The sequence below is a fragment of the Astyanax mexicanus genome, unplaced genomic scaffold, assembly GCF_023375975.1.
Source record: "Astyanax mexicanus isolate ESR-SI-001 unplaced genomic scaffold, AstMex3_surface scaffold_46, whole genome shotgun sequence".
Lineage (NCBI taxonomy): Eukaryota > Metazoa > Chordata > Actinopteri > Characiformes > Acestrorhamphidae > Astyanax > Astyanax mexicanus.
In genome coordinates this window covers 27,804-40,228 of record NW_026040056.1, presented here as the reverse complement: position 1 = coordinate 40,228, position 12,425 = coordinate 27,804, and the positions used below count along the sequence as shown (strand labels likewise).

The window sequence follows — 12,425 nt, the reverse complement described above, 5'->3', positions numbered from 1 at the left end:
AAAACTGCTTAAAAATCAGGGTTATTAAAACTACCAAATATTGATTTCTGAAATCTTAAAACATTATTATAGTTGTTTCTAAATTAATATTAACTGCTTTTGTTTGCATTATTTGAGATCTGAAAGCACTAAAGCATCTTTTTCATTATTTTGACCATTTCTCATTTTCTGCTCTAAATTACAATATTTTTATTTAGTATTTGGGAGAAATGTTGTCAGTAGTTTATAGAATAAAATAACAGTATTCATTTTACTCAAACATGTACCTATACATAGTAAGATCAGAGAAATAGAAAATTTGAAGTGGCTTGGAAGGGTCAAGGGGGCGAAGGCAAGCTCCTGCCCGCAAGCTGCTTACCCCAATAAAAGCTGTCCTCAGCTTTCATTGTATATACACTGCTCAAAAAAATAAAGGGAACACTCAAATAACACATCCTAGATCTGAATGAATGAAATATTCTCATTAAATACTTTGTTCTGTACAAAGTTGAATGTGCTGACAACAAAATCACACAAAAATCATCAATGGAAATAAAATGTATTAACCAATGGAGGCCTGGATTTGGAGCCACACACAAAATTAAAGTGAAAAAAACACACTACAGGCTGATCCAACTTTAATGTAATGTTCTTAAAACAAGTCAAAATGAGGCTCAGTATTGTGTGTGGCCTACACGTGCCTGTATGACCTCCCTACAACGCCTGGGCATGCTCCTGATGAGGTGGCGGATGGTCTCCTGAGGGATCTCCTCCCAGATCTGGACTAAAGCATCCGCCAACTTCTGGACAGTCTGTGGTGCAACGTGACGTTGGTGGATGGAGCGAGACATGATGTCCCAGATGTGCTCAATCGGATTCAGGTCTGGGGAACGGGCGGGCCAGTCCATAGCTTCAATGCCTTCATCTTGCAGGAACTGCTGACACACTCCAGCCACATGAGGTCTAGCATTGTCCTGCATTAGGAGGAACCCAGGGCCAACCGCACCAGCATATGGTCTCACAAGGGGTCTGAGGATCTCATCTCGGTACCTAATGGCAGTCAGGCTACCTCTGGTGAGCACATGGAGGGCTGTGCGGCCCTCCAAAAAATGCCACCACACCATTACTGACCCACTGCCAAACCGGTCATGCTGAAGGATGTTGCAGGCAGCAGACCGCTCTCCACGGCGTCTCCAGACTCTGTCACGTCTGTCATGTGCTCAGTGTGAACCTGCTTTCATCTGTGAAGAGCACAAGGCGCCAGTGGCGAATTTGCCAATCCTGGTGTTCTCTGGCAAATGCCAAGCGTCCTGCACGGTGTTGGGCTGTGAGCACAACCCCCATCTGTGGACGTCGGGCCCTCATACCATCCTCATGGAGTCGGTTTCTAACCGTTTGTGCAGACACATGCACATTTGTGGCCTGCTGGAGGTCATTTTGCAGGGCTCTGGCAGTGCTCCTCCTGTTCCTTCTTGCACAAAGGCGGAGGTAGCGGTCCTGCTGCTGGGTTGTTGCCCTCCTACGGCCTCCTCCAAGTCTCCTGGTGTACTGGCCTGTCTCCTGGTAGCGCCTCCAGCCTCTGGACACTACGCTGACAGACACAGCAAACCTTCTTGCCACAGCTCGCATTGATGTGCCATCCTGGATGAGCTGCACTACCTGAGCCACTTGTGTGGGTTGTAGAGTCCTTCTCATGCTACCACGAGTGTGAAAGAACCACCAACATTCAAAACTGACCAAAACATCAGCCAGACAGCATAGGTTCTGAGAAGTGGTCTGTGGTCCCCACCTGCAGAACCACTCCTTTATTGAGTGTGTCTTGCTAATTGCCAATAATTTCCACCTGTTGTCTATTCCATTTGCACAACAGCAGGTGAAATTGATTGTCAATCAGTGTTGCTTCATAAGTGGACAGTTTAATTTCACAGAAGTTTGATTTACTTGGAGTTATATTGTGTTATTTGAGTGTTCCCTTTATTTTTTTGAGCAGTGTATATAAGTTCAGTAATGCATGCTTGGTTGTGTCAAAAAAGAGATAAATAATAAACAGTAAACAGTTCTGTTTTGTTTTGAAGTTGTATGTTGCTCTTTTTGAAGTGCTTATTTGTTGAACTACATGGTAAGAACTGAGTAAAACCAGAGAAATAAGCTCTGCTCTCTTTTACAGTCCTTTTACTCCTTTATTAAGCAGAAAGTTCTGTTAGTTACACAGTGTTTTATATGGTACTTACAGAAAGTTGTGTCACATTTAAGTAGTTATTATATATATTTTAATATATATATATATATATATATATATATATATATATATATATATATATATATATATATATATATATATAATAACTACTTAAATGTGACACAACTTTCTGTAAGTACCATGTAATATATATTCTTTTGGGTTTCTGAATGGGTTTTTGTATGTGAAACGTGAAACATCCAGTCCTGTAGGGGGAGCAGTGCCAGGGGGCGGGCGCTAGGCTGTGGCTTAGGTGAGCAACAGGAGATGGGTCTCAGATTCAGCTGAGAACTCACACTGGGAACACCGTGACTTCTCTGTATCCAGGTGGGGAAATATGTGGAACTGTGCAAGTATAAATGTTTCCAAAGCACTATAACAGGGATATTTGAGTGTATATGTTCGTTAAAAGGTTTTGCTGTGTAATATGAGCCGCTATGGTCTTGTGTGTTGGTGGACGCTCAGCATCGGGGAGCATTCACTCCCGCGGCCCGCTAGCCGCGCGCCTGGCCGGCGCTCTTGCCTCTGCCACTAGCATTAACCACTGCCCCCGCTAACCGCGCGCCTTACCGGCTCCCCGCTGTTATTCCTCTCGCTCTTTCGGTCGCTAACTTCGCTCTATAACCGTGTTTAAGCCTGTGATTATCTCTCGTGTGTTCGCGCTCTAGTTTTAGCTATTTTCGCTCGGTAATTGTGCCCGTGTGTCGCTGTTTCTCAAAGTAGCTCGGGCTAATTTCGCGCCTTCATTCCTATTGTTTCTCTATACATTTACGCTAGCATTAGCAGTCGCTGTTAGTTAAATACATGTTTATTAAAAGTCAAGTCAATTTTATTCTCTTTTTAAGAGCCAGTTTGGCCTTGTTAAAGTAAATATAGAGCCTCTGCCAACCACAATAATGAGTTATTACAGCTAGATAAGCTACAGTTTAAGGTTTCTCTAAGTAATCATGTTTTTATACACTTTGTTCAAGTTTTATACTTTGGTCAATTCTATACACTCTATGCAGATACAAATATTAGAAACTCTGCTTAAAATGAGATTTAAAAGCACTAAGATGTAGTTAGTGTGCTCAGTAAAAGTTAAAGGTGTTTTTGGTAATGTAGTGTGTTAATATGAAAGAAGTTTGAGTATTGGTATATGTATGCATATGTAAATGTATTAATATAGAGTAGTATTTTTATATTCATATATATATATTTTTTTTTGTGTGTAGAAACAGTATTAAGAGGGTTTGCTGATTAAAAAGTAAAGGTAATATGTACTGTGATATACAGAGTTTTGTTAACTGAAAAAAAGTAAAAAAAAAAAAAAGGATTCTCTGTGAATGTATGTAAAATGCAGATGAGATGCAATGTGTATGTGAAACTGCAAAAGAAAGAGAAAAGAGACCAAAGTAAAAGTGGTTTAGTTTGTGTTTGTTGTTAAATAAAGAGATTAAGCTGAGAACTCACTGGAAACACCGTCTCACTGTGTCTTCTCTGTATCCTGTATTCAGCTGATCTAGGCCCTGCTCACCCGGGGTCGCAAACTGTTATAGCCTAACCCACGCCTGGGGAGTGTAACAGTTAGTGTTTTTACATGGTACTTACAGTAGGATGTTCTACAGAGGGTTATTTGTTGAACTACACGGTAAGAACTGAGTAAAACCAGAAAAATAAGCTCTGCTTTCTTTTACAGTCCTTTTACTCCTTTATTAAGCAGAATGTTCTGTTAGTTACACAGTGTTTTACATGGTACTTACAGTAGGATGTTCTACAGAGGGTTATTTGTTGAACTACATGGTAAGAACTGAGTAAAACCAGAAAAATAAGCTCTGCTTTCTTTTACAGTCCTTTTACTCCTTTATTAAGCAGAAAGTTCTGTTAGTTACACAGTGTTTTTACATGGTACTTACAGTAGGATGTTCTACAGAGGGTAATTTGTTGAACTACACGGTAAGAACTGAGTAAAACCAGAGAAATAAGCTCTGCTTTCTTTTACAGTCCTTTTACTCCTTTATTAAGCAGAAAGTTCTGTTAGTTACACAGTGTTTTATATGGTACTTACAGTAGGATGTTCTACAGAGGGTTATTTGTTGAACTACACGGTAAGAACTGAGTAAAACCAGAGAAATAAGCTCTGCTTTCTTTTACAGTCCTTTTACTCCTTTATTAAGCAGAAAGTTCTGTTAGTTACACAGTGTTTTACATGGTACTTACAGTAGGATGTTCTACAGAGGGTTATTTGTTGAACTACACGGTAAGAACTGAGTAAAACCAGAGAAATAAGCTCTGCTTTCTTTTACAGTCCTTTTACTCATTTATTAAGCAGAAAGTTCTGTTAGTTACACAGTGTTTTATATGGTACTTACAGAAGGATGTTCTACAGAGGGTTATTTGTTGAACTACATGGTAAGAACTGAGTAAAACCAGAAAAATAAGCTCTGCTTTCTTTTACAGTCCATTTACTCCTTTATTAAGCAGAAAGTTCTGTTAGTTACACAGTGTTTTATATGGTACTTACAGAAGGATGTTCTACAGAGGGTTATTTGTTGAACTAAATGGTAAGAACTCAGTAAAGAGAAATAAGCTATTTCTTCTCTGTTATCAGGTATTGACATTTTATTTTTAAATCAAATAAATAGAGACTGATTAAAATGAACAGTATTGGTACTTATCATCATGTTACTGGGGTTAGTACCTCACACTTACCTGGTTATTACCTAGAACCTGCGAGATATTTCAGTGTAAGGAAACTGTATTGTTACTTATCATCATGTTACTGGGGTTAGTACCTCACACTTACCTGGTTATTACCTAGAACCTGTGAGACATTTCAGTGTAATTAAATTGAACTGTCCTTGTTCTTACCATCTTGTTAACCAACATAATTACCTAGTACTTTAGAGTTTGTACCACCCATGTACCTGTTTATTACCTAGTTCCATTTCAGTGTAATTAGGCAAGACTGTCCTGGTGCTTACCATCTTGTTACCCAAAATAATTACTTAGTACTTCCGAGTTTGTACCTCACTATTACCTGGTTAATACCTAGACATTTCAGTGTAATTAGGCAAGACTTTCCTGGTACTTACCATCTCGTTACCCAAAATAATTACTTAGTACTTCCGAGTTTGTACCTCACTATTACCTGGTTAATACCTAGATATTTCAGTGTAATTAGGCAAGACTTTCCTGGTACTTACCATCTCGTTACCCAAAATAATTACTTAGTACTTCCGAGTTTGTACCTCACTATTACCTGGTTAATACCTAGATATTTCAGTGTAATTAGGCAAGACTTTCCTGGTACTTACCATCTCGTTACCCAAAATAATTACTTAGTACTTCCGAGTTTGTACCTCACTATTACCTGGTTAATACCTAGATATTTCAGTGTAATTAGGCAAGACTTTCCTGGTACTTACCATCTCGTTACCCAAAATAATTACTTAGTACTTCCGAGTTTGTACCTCACTATTACCTGGTTAATACCTAGATATTTCAGTGTAATTAGGCAAGACTTTCCTGGTACTTACCATCTCGTTACCCAAAATAATTACTTAGTACTTCAGAGTTTGTACCTCACTATTACCTGGTTAATACCTAGAACTTAGGGTACTGTAAAAGAAAGCGTTACCGGTATTCCCAGGTGGTCTCCCATCCAAGTACTAACCAGGCCAAACCCTGCTTAGCTTCCGAGATCAGACGAGATCGGGCGTTCTCAGGGTAGTGTGACCGTAAGCGATTGCAGAGCTCTCATCAAGACTACTTATGCAACTTCATCTATGTTGGGTTTCAGATAACAAACTAGTAATGTATAACAAGACCATGGTAATGGAAGCAAGAGGGGAAAAGCTTACAGCACCTGGTATTCCCAGGTGGTCTCCCATCCAAGTACTAACCAGGCCAAAACCTGCTTAGCTTCCGAGATCAGACGAGATCGGGCGTTCTCAGGGTAGTGTGACCGTAAGCCATTGCAGAGCTCTCATCAAGACTACTTATGCAACTTCATCTATGTTGGGTTTCAGATAACAAACTAGTAATGTATAACAAGACCATGGTAATGGAAGCAAGAGGGGAAAAGCTTACAGCACCTGGTATTCCCAGGTGGTCTCCCATCCAAGTACTAACCAGGCCAAACCCTGCTTAGCTTCCGAGATCAGACGAGATCGGGCGTTCTCAGGGTAGTGTGACCGTAAGCGATTGCAGAGCTCTCATCAAGACTACTTATGCAACTTCATCTATGTTGGGTTTCAGATAACAAACTAGTAATGTATAACAAGACCATGGTAATGGAAGCAAGAGGGGAAAAGCTTACAGCACCTGGTATTCCCAGGTGGTCTCCCATCCAAGTACTAACCAGGCCAAAACCTGCTTAGCTTCCGAGATCAGACGAGATCGGGCGTTCTCAGGGTAGTGTGACCGTAAGCCATTGCAGAGCTCTCATCAAGACTACTTATGCAACTTCATCTATGTTGGGTTTCAGATAACAAACTAGTAATGTATAACAAGACCATGGTAATGGAAGCAAGAGGGGAAAAGCTTACAGCACCTGGTATTCCCAGGTGGTCTCCCATCCAAGTACTAACCAGGCCAAACCCTGCTTAGCTTCCGAGATCAGACGAGATCGGGCGTTCTCAGGGTAGTGTGACCGTAAGCCATTGCAGAGCTCTCATCAAGACTACTTATGCAACTTCATCTATGTTGGGTTTCAGATAACAAACTAGTAATGTATAACAAGACCATGGTAATGGAAGCAAGAGGGGAAAAGCTTACAGCACCTGGTATTCCCAGGTGGTCTCCCATCCAAGTACTAACCAGGCCAACCCCTGCTTAGCTTCCGAGATCAGACGAGATCGGGCGTTCTCAGGGTAGTGTGACCGTAAGCCATTGCAGAGCTCTCATCAAGACTACTTATGCAACTTCATCTATGTTGGGTTTCAGATAACAAACTAGTAATGTATAACAAGACCATGGTAATGGAAGCAAGAGGGGAAAAGCTTACAGCACCTGGTATTCCCAGGTGGTCTCCCATCCAAGTACTAACCAGGCCAAACCCTGCTTAGCTTCCGAGATCAGACGAGATCGGGCGTTCTCAGGGTAGTGTGACCGTAAGCCATTGCAGAGCTCTCATCAAGACTACTTATGCAACTTCATCTATGTTGGGTTTCAGATAACAAACTAGTAATGTATAACAAGACCATGGTAATGGAAGCAAGAGGGGAAAAGCTTACAGCACCTGGTATTCCCAGGTGGTCTCCCATCCAAGTACTAACCAGGCCAAACCCTGCTTAGCTTTCGAGATCAGACGAGATCGGGCGTTCTCAGGGTAGTGTGACCGTAAGCCATTGCAGAGCTCTCATCAAGACTACTTATGCAACTTCATCTATGTTGGGTTTCAGATAACAAACTAGTAATGTATAACAAGACCATGGTAATGGAAGCAAGAGGGGAAAAGCTTACAGCACCTGGTATTCCCAGGTGGTCTCCCATCCAAGTACTAACCAGGCCAAACCCTGCTTTGCTTCCGAGATCAGACGAGATCGGGCGTTCTCAGGGTAGTGTGACCGTAAGCCATTGCAGAGCTCTCATCAAGACTACTTATGCAACTTCATCTATGTTGGGTTTCAGATAACAAACTAGTAATGTATAACAAGACCATGGTAATGGAAGCAAGAGGGGAAAAGCTTACAGCACCTGGTATTCCCAGGTGGTCTCCCATCCAAGTACTAACCAGGCCAAACCCTGCTTAGCTTCCGAGATCAGACGAGATCGGGCGTTCTCAGGGTAGTGTGACCGTAAGCCATTGCAGAGCTCTCATCAAGACTACTTATGCAACTTCATCTATGTTGGGTTTCAGATAACAAACTAGTAATGTATAACAAGACCATGGTAATGGAAGCAAGAGGGGAAAAGCTTACAGCACCTGGTATTCCCAGGTGGTCTCCCATCCAAGTACTAACCAGGCCAAACCCTGCTTAGCTTCCGAGATCAGACGAGATCGGGCGTTCTCAGGGTAGTGTGACCGTAAGCCATTGCAGAGCTCTCATCAAGACTACTTATGCAACTTCATCTATGTTGGGTTTCAGATAACAAACTAGTAATGTATAACAAGACCATGGTAATGGAAGCAAGAGGGGAAAAGCTTACAGCACCTGGTATTCCCAGGTGGTCTCCCATCCAAGTACTAACCAGGCCAAACCCTGCTTAGCTTCCGAGATCAGACGAGATCGGGCGTTCTCAGGGTAGTGTGACCGTAAGCCATTGCAGAGCTCTCATCAAGACTACTTATGCAACTTCATCTATGTTGGGTTTCAGATAACAAACTAGTAATGTATAACAAGACCATGGTAATGGAAGCAAGAGGGGAAAAGCTTACAGCACCTGGTATTCCCAGGTGGTCTCCCATCCAAGTACTAACCAGGCCAAACCCTGCTTAGCTTCCGAGATCAGACGAGATCGGGCGTTCTCAGGGTAGTGTGACCGTAAGCCATTGCAGAGCTCTCATCAAGACTACTTATGCAACTTCATCTATGTTGGGTTTCAGATAACAAACTAGTAATGTATAACAAGACCATGGTAATGGAAGCAAGAGGGGAAAAGCTTACAGCACCTGGTATTCCCAGGTGGTCTCCCATCCAAGTACTAACCAGGCCAAACCCTGCTTAGCTTCCGAGATCAGACGAGATCGGGCGTTCTCAGGGTAGTGTGACCGTAAGCCATTGCACAGCTCTCATCAAGACTACTTATGCAACTTCATCTATGTTGGGTTTCAGATAACAAACTAGTAATGTATAACAAGACCATGGTAATGGAAGCAAGAGGGGAAAAGCTTACAGCACCTGGTATTCCCAGGTGGTCTCCCATCCAAGTACTAACCAGGCCAAACCCTGCTTAGCTTCCGAGATCAGACGAGATCGGGCGTTCTCAGGGTAGTGTGACCGTAAGCCATTGCAGAGCTCTCATCAAGACTACTTATGCAACTTCATCTATGTTGGGTTTCAGATAACAAACTAGTAATGTATAACAAGACCATGGTAATGGAAGCAAGAGGGGAAAAGCTTACAGCACCTGGTATTCCCAGGTGGTCTCCCATCCAAGTACTAACCAGGCCAAACCCTGCTTAGCTTCCGAGATCAGACGAGATCGGGCGTTCTCAGGGTAGTGTGACCGTAAGCCATTGCAGAGCTCTCATCAAGACTACTTATGCAACTTCATCTATGTTGGGTTTCAGATAACAAACTAGTAATGTATAACAAGACCATGGTAATGGAAGCAAGAGGGGAAAAGCATACAGCACCTGGTATTCCCAGGTGGTCTCCCATCCAAGTACTAACCAGGCCAAACCCTGCTTAGCTTCCGAGATCAGACGAGATCGGGCGTTCTCAGGGTAGTGTGACCGTAAGCCATTGCAGAGCTCTCATCAAGACTACTTATGCAACTTCATCTATGTTGGGTTTCAGATAACAAACTAGTAATGTATAACAAGACCATGGTAATGGAAGCAAGAGGGGAAAAGCTTACAGCACCTGGTATTCCCAGGTGGTCTCCCATCCAAGTACTAACCAGGCCAAACCCTGCTTAGCTTCCGAGATCAGACGAGATCGGGCGTTCTCAGGGTAGTGTGACCGTAAGCCATTGCAGAGCTCTCATCAAGACTACTTATGCAACTTCATCTATGTTGGGTTTCAGATAACAAACTAGTAATGTATAACAAGACCATGGTAATGGAAGCAAGAGGGGAAAAGCTTACAGCACCTGGTATTCCCAGGTGGTCTCCCATCCAAGTACTAACCAGGCCAAACCCTGCTTAGCTTCCGAGATCAGACGAGATCGGGCGTTCTCAGGGTAGTGTGACCGTAAGCCATTGCAGAGCTCTCATCAAGACTACTTATGCAACTTCATCTATGTTGGGTTTCAGATAACAAACTAGTAATGTATAACAAGACCATGGTAATGGAAGCAAGAGGGGAAAAGCTTACAGCACCTGGTATTCCCAGGTGGTCTCCCATCCAAGTACTAACCAGGCCAAACCCTGCTTAGCTTCCGAGATCAGACGAGATCGGGCGTTCTCAGGGTAGTGTGACCGTAAGCCATTGCAGAGCTCTCATCAAGACTACTTATGCAACTTCATCTATGTTGGGTTTCAGATAACAAACTAGTAATGTATAACAAGACCATGGTAATGGAAGCAAGAGGGGAAAAGCTTACAGCACCTGGTATTCCCAGGTGGTCTCCCATCCAAGTACTAACCAGGCCAAACCCTGCTTAGCTTCCGAGATCAGACGAGATCGGGCGTTCTCAGGGTAGTGTGACCGTAGGCCATTGCAGAGCTCTCATCAAGACTACTTATGCAACTTCATCTATGTTGGGTTTCAGATAACAAACTAGTAATGTATAACAAGACCATGGTAATGGAAGCAAGAGGGGAAAAGCTTACAGCACCTGGTATTCCCAGGTGGTCTCCCATCCAAGTACTAACCAGGCCAAACCCTGCTTAGCTTCCGAGATCAGACGAGATCGGGCGTTCTCAGGGTAGTGTGACCGTAAGCCATTGCAGAGCTCTCATCAAGACTACTTATGCAACTTCATCTATGTTGGGTTTCAGATAACAAACTAGTAATGTATAACAAGACCATGGTAATGGAAGCAAGAGGGGAAAAGCTTACAGCACCTGGTATTCCCAGGTGGTCTCCCATCCAAGTACTAACCAGGCCAAACCCTGCTTAGCTTCCGAGATCAGACGAGATCGGGCGTTCTCAGGGTAGTGTGACCCTAAGCCATTGCAGAGCTCTCATCAAGACTACTTATGCAACTTCATCTATGTTGGGTTTCAGATAACAAACTAGTAATGTATAACAAGACCATGGTAATGGAAGCAAGAGGGGAAAAGCTTACAGCACCTGGTATTCCCAGGTGGTCTCCCATCCAAGTACTAACCAGGCCAAACCCTGCTTAGCTTCCGAGATCAGACGAGATCGGGCGTTCTCAGGGTAGTGTGACCGTAAGCCATTGCAGAGCTCTCATCAAGACTACTTATGCAACTTCATCTATGTTGGGTTTCAGATAACAAACTAGTAATGTATAACAAGACCATGGTAATGGAAGCAAGAGGGGAAAAGCTTACAGCACCTGGTATTCCCAGGTGGTCTCCCATCCAAGTACTAACCAGGCCAAACCCTGCTTAGCTTCCGAAATCAGACGAGATCGGGCGTTCTCAGGGTAGTGTGACCGTAAGCCATTGCAGAGCTCTCATCAAGACTACTTATGCAACTTCATCTATGTTGGGTTTCAGATAACAAACTAGTAATGTATAACAAGACCATGGTAATGGAAGCAAGAGGGGAAAAGCTTACAGCACCTGGTATTCCCAGGTGGTCTCCCATCCAAGTACTAACCAGGCCAAACCCTGCTTAGCTTCCGAGATCAGACGAGATCGGGCGTTCTCAGGGTAGTGTGACCGTAAGCCATTGCAGAGCTCTCATCAAGACTACTTATGCAACTTCATCTATGTTGGGTTTCAGATAACAAACTAGTAATGTATAACAAGACCATGGTAATGGAAGCAAGAGGGGAAAAGCTTACAGCACCTGGTATTCCCAGGTGGTCTCCCATCCAAGTACTAACCAGGCCAAACCCTGCTTAGCTTCCGAGATCAGACGAGATCGGGCGTTCTCAGGGTAGTGTGACCGTAAGCCATTGCAGAGCTCTCATCAAGACTACTTATGCAACTTCATCTATGTTGGGTTTCAGATAACAAACTAGTAATGTATAACAAGACCATGGTAATGGAAGCAAGAGGGGAAAAGCTTACAGCACCTGGTATTCCCAGGTGGTCTCCCATCCAAGTACTAACCAGGCCAAACCCTGCTTAGCTTCCGAGATCAGACGAGATCGGGCGTTCTCAGGGTAGTGTGACCGTAAGCCATTGCAGAGCTCTCATCAAGACTACTTATGCAACTTCATCTATGTTGGGTTTCAGATAACAAACTAGTAATGTATAACAAGACCATGGTAATGGAAGCAAGAGGGGAAAAGCTTACAGCACCTGGTATTCCCAGGTGGTCTCCCATCCAAGTACTAACCAGGCCAAACCCTGCTTAGCTTCCGAGATCAGACGAGATCGGGCGTTCTCAGGGTAGTGTGACCGTAAGCCATTGCAGAGCTCTCATCAAGACTACTTATGCAACTTCATCTATGTTGGGTTTCAGATAAAAAACTAGTA

General features: G+C 43.1%; 28 non-coding genes and 1 pseudogene across 28 annotated transcripts; all 29 read right to left on the bottom strand.

Annotated features, from left to right (window-relative positions):
• Positions 1–5,825: 5,825 nt before the first annotated feature.
• On the bottom strand, positions 5,826–5,943 carry LOC125796421 (5S ribosomal RNA; annotated as a pseudogene).
• A 110-nt stretch (positions 5,944–6,053) lies between these two features.
• LOC125796118 (5S ribosomal RNA) lies at positions 6,054–6,172 on the bottom strand. The gene has a single exon (XR_007435110.1). It is a non-coding gene; the product is annotated as a 5S ribosomal RNA (ribosomal RNA).
• Positions 6,173–6,282: 110 nt separating this feature from the next.
• LOC125795782 (5S ribosomal RNA) lies at positions 6,283–6,401 on the bottom strand. Its single transcript, XR_007434774.1, has one exon. It is a non-coding gene; the product is annotated as a 5S ribosomal RNA (ribosomal RNA).
• A 110-nt stretch (positions 6,402–6,511) lies between these two features.
• On the bottom strand, positions 6,512–6,630 carry LOC125796116 (5S ribosomal RNA). The gene has a single exon (XR_007435108.1). It is a non-coding gene; the product is annotated as a 5S ribosomal RNA (ribosomal RNA).
• A 110-nt stretch (positions 6,631–6,740) lies between these two features.
• LOC125795771 (5S ribosomal RNA) lies at positions 6,741–6,859 on the bottom strand. Its single transcript, XR_007434763.1, has one exon. It is a non-coding gene; the product is annotated as a 5S ribosomal RNA (ribosomal RNA).
• Positions 6,860–6,969: 110 nt separating this feature from the next.
• Positions 6,970–7,088, bottom strand: LOC125795892 (5S ribosomal RNA). Its single transcript, XR_007434884.1, has one exon. It is a non-coding gene; the product is annotated as a 5S ribosomal RNA (ribosomal RNA).
• Positions 7,089–7,198: 110 nt separating this feature from the next.
• On the bottom strand, positions 7,199–7,317 carry LOC125795759 (5S ribosomal RNA). The gene has a single exon (XR_007434751.1). It is a non-coding gene; the product is annotated as a 5S ribosomal RNA (ribosomal RNA).
• Positions 7,318–7,427: 110 nt separating this feature from the next.
• Positions 7,428–7,546, bottom strand: LOC125795938 (5S ribosomal RNA). Its single transcript, XR_007434930.1, has one exon. It is a non-coding gene; the product is annotated as a 5S ribosomal RNA (ribosomal RNA).
• Positions 7,547–7,656: 110 nt separating this feature from the next.
• Positions 7,657–7,775, bottom strand: LOC125795880 (5S ribosomal RNA). The gene has a single exon (XR_007434872.1). It is a non-coding gene; the product is annotated as a 5S ribosomal RNA (ribosomal RNA).
• A 110-nt stretch (positions 7,776–7,885) lies between these two features.
• On the bottom strand, positions 7,886–8,004 carry LOC125795748 (5S ribosomal RNA). Its single transcript, XR_007434740.1, has one exon. It is a non-coding gene; the product is annotated as a 5S ribosomal RNA (ribosomal RNA).
• A 110-nt stretch (positions 8,005–8,114) lies between these two features.
• LOC125795737 (5S ribosomal RNA) lies at positions 8,115–8,233 on the bottom strand. Its single transcript, XR_007434729.1, has one exon. It is a non-coding gene; the product is annotated as a 5S ribosomal RNA (ribosomal RNA).
• A 110-nt stretch (positions 8,234–8,343) lies between these two features.
• LOC125795726 (5S ribosomal RNA) lies at positions 8,344–8,462 on the bottom strand. Its single transcript, XR_007434718.1, has one exon. It is a non-coding gene; the product is annotated as a 5S ribosomal RNA (ribosomal RNA).
• Positions 8,463–8,572: 110 nt separating this feature from the next.
• LOC125795715 (5S ribosomal RNA) lies at positions 8,573–8,691 on the bottom strand. Its single transcript, XR_007434707.1, has one exon. It is a non-coding gene; the product is annotated as a 5S ribosomal RNA (ribosomal RNA).
• Positions 8,692–8,801: 110 nt separating this feature from the next.
• Positions 8,802–8,920, bottom strand: LOC125795704 (5S ribosomal RNA). The gene has a single exon (XR_007434696.1). It is a non-coding gene; the product is annotated as a 5S ribosomal RNA (ribosomal RNA).
• A 110-nt stretch (positions 8,921–9,030) lies between these two features.
• On the bottom strand, positions 9,031–9,149 carry LOC125795693 (5S ribosomal RNA). The gene has a single exon (XR_007434685.1). It is a non-coding gene; the product is annotated as a 5S ribosomal RNA (ribosomal RNA).
• A 110-nt stretch (positions 9,150–9,259) lies between these two features.
• Positions 9,260–9,378, bottom strand: LOC125795682 (5S ribosomal RNA). Its single transcript, XR_007434674.1, has one exon. It is a non-coding gene; the product is annotated as a 5S ribosomal RNA (ribosomal RNA).
• Positions 9,379–9,488: 110 nt separating this feature from the next.
• On the bottom strand, positions 9,489–9,607 carry LOC125795910 (5S ribosomal RNA). The gene has a single exon (XR_007434902.1). It is a non-coding gene; the product is annotated as a 5S ribosomal RNA (ribosomal RNA).
• Positions 9,608–9,717: 110 nt separating this feature from the next.
• LOC125795671 (5S ribosomal RNA) lies at positions 9,718–9,836 on the bottom strand. The gene has a single exon (XR_007434663.1). It is a non-coding gene; the product is annotated as a 5S ribosomal RNA (ribosomal RNA).
• Positions 9,837–9,946: 110 nt separating this feature from the next.
• On the bottom strand, positions 9,947–10,065 carry LOC125795660 (5S ribosomal RNA). The gene has a single exon (XR_007434652.1). It is a non-coding gene; the product is annotated as a 5S ribosomal RNA (ribosomal RNA).
• Positions 10,066–10,175: 110 nt separating this feature from the next.
• On the bottom strand, positions 10,176–10,294 carry LOC125795648 (5S ribosomal RNA). The gene has a single exon (XR_007434640.1). It is a non-coding gene; the product is annotated as a 5S ribosomal RNA (ribosomal RNA).
• Positions 10,295–10,404: 110 nt separating this feature from the next.
• Positions 10,405–10,523, bottom strand: LOC125795972 (5S ribosomal RNA). The gene has a single exon (XR_007434964.1). It is a non-coding gene; the product is annotated as a 5S ribosomal RNA (ribosomal RNA).
• A 110-nt stretch (positions 10,524–10,633) lies between these two features.
• Positions 10,634–10,752, bottom strand: LOC125795637 (5S ribosomal RNA). Its single transcript, XR_007434629.1, has one exon. It is a non-coding gene; the product is annotated as a 5S ribosomal RNA (ribosomal RNA).
• A 110-nt stretch (positions 10,753–10,862) lies between these two features.
• On the bottom strand, positions 10,863–10,981 carry LOC125795969 (5S ribosomal RNA). The gene has a single exon (XR_007434961.1). It is a non-coding gene; the product is annotated as a 5S ribosomal RNA (ribosomal RNA).
• A 110-nt stretch (positions 10,982–11,091) lies between these two features.
• Positions 11,092–11,210, bottom strand: LOC125795626 (5S ribosomal RNA). The gene has a single exon (XR_007434618.1). It is a non-coding gene; the product is annotated as a 5S ribosomal RNA (ribosomal RNA).
• A 110-nt stretch (positions 11,211–11,320) lies between these two features.
• LOC125795979 (5S ribosomal RNA) lies at positions 11,321–11,439 on the bottom strand. The gene has a single exon (XR_007434971.1). It is a non-coding gene; the product is annotated as a 5S ribosomal RNA (ribosomal RNA).
• A 110-nt stretch (positions 11,440–11,549) lies between these two features.
• LOC125795615 (5S ribosomal RNA) lies at positions 11,550–11,668 on the bottom strand. The gene has a single exon (XR_007434607.1). It is a non-coding gene; the product is annotated as a 5S ribosomal RNA (ribosomal RNA).
• Positions 11,669–11,778: 110 nt separating this feature from the next.
• LOC125795604 (5S ribosomal RNA) lies at positions 11,779–11,897 on the bottom strand. The gene has a single exon (XR_007434596.1). It is a non-coding gene; the product is annotated as a 5S ribosomal RNA (ribosomal RNA).
• Positions 11,898–12,007: 110 nt separating this feature from the next.
• On the bottom strand, positions 12,008–12,126 carry LOC125795593 (5S ribosomal RNA). Its single transcript, XR_007434585.1, has one exon. It is a non-coding gene; the product is annotated as a 5S ribosomal RNA (ribosomal RNA).
• Positions 12,127–12,236: 110 nt separating this feature from the next.
• On the bottom strand, positions 12,237–12,355 carry LOC125795582 (5S ribosomal RNA). The gene has a single exon (XR_007434574.1). It is a non-coding gene; the product is annotated as a 5S ribosomal RNA (ribosomal RNA).
• Between the last annotated feature and the right edge of the window lie 70 nt (positions 12,356–12,425).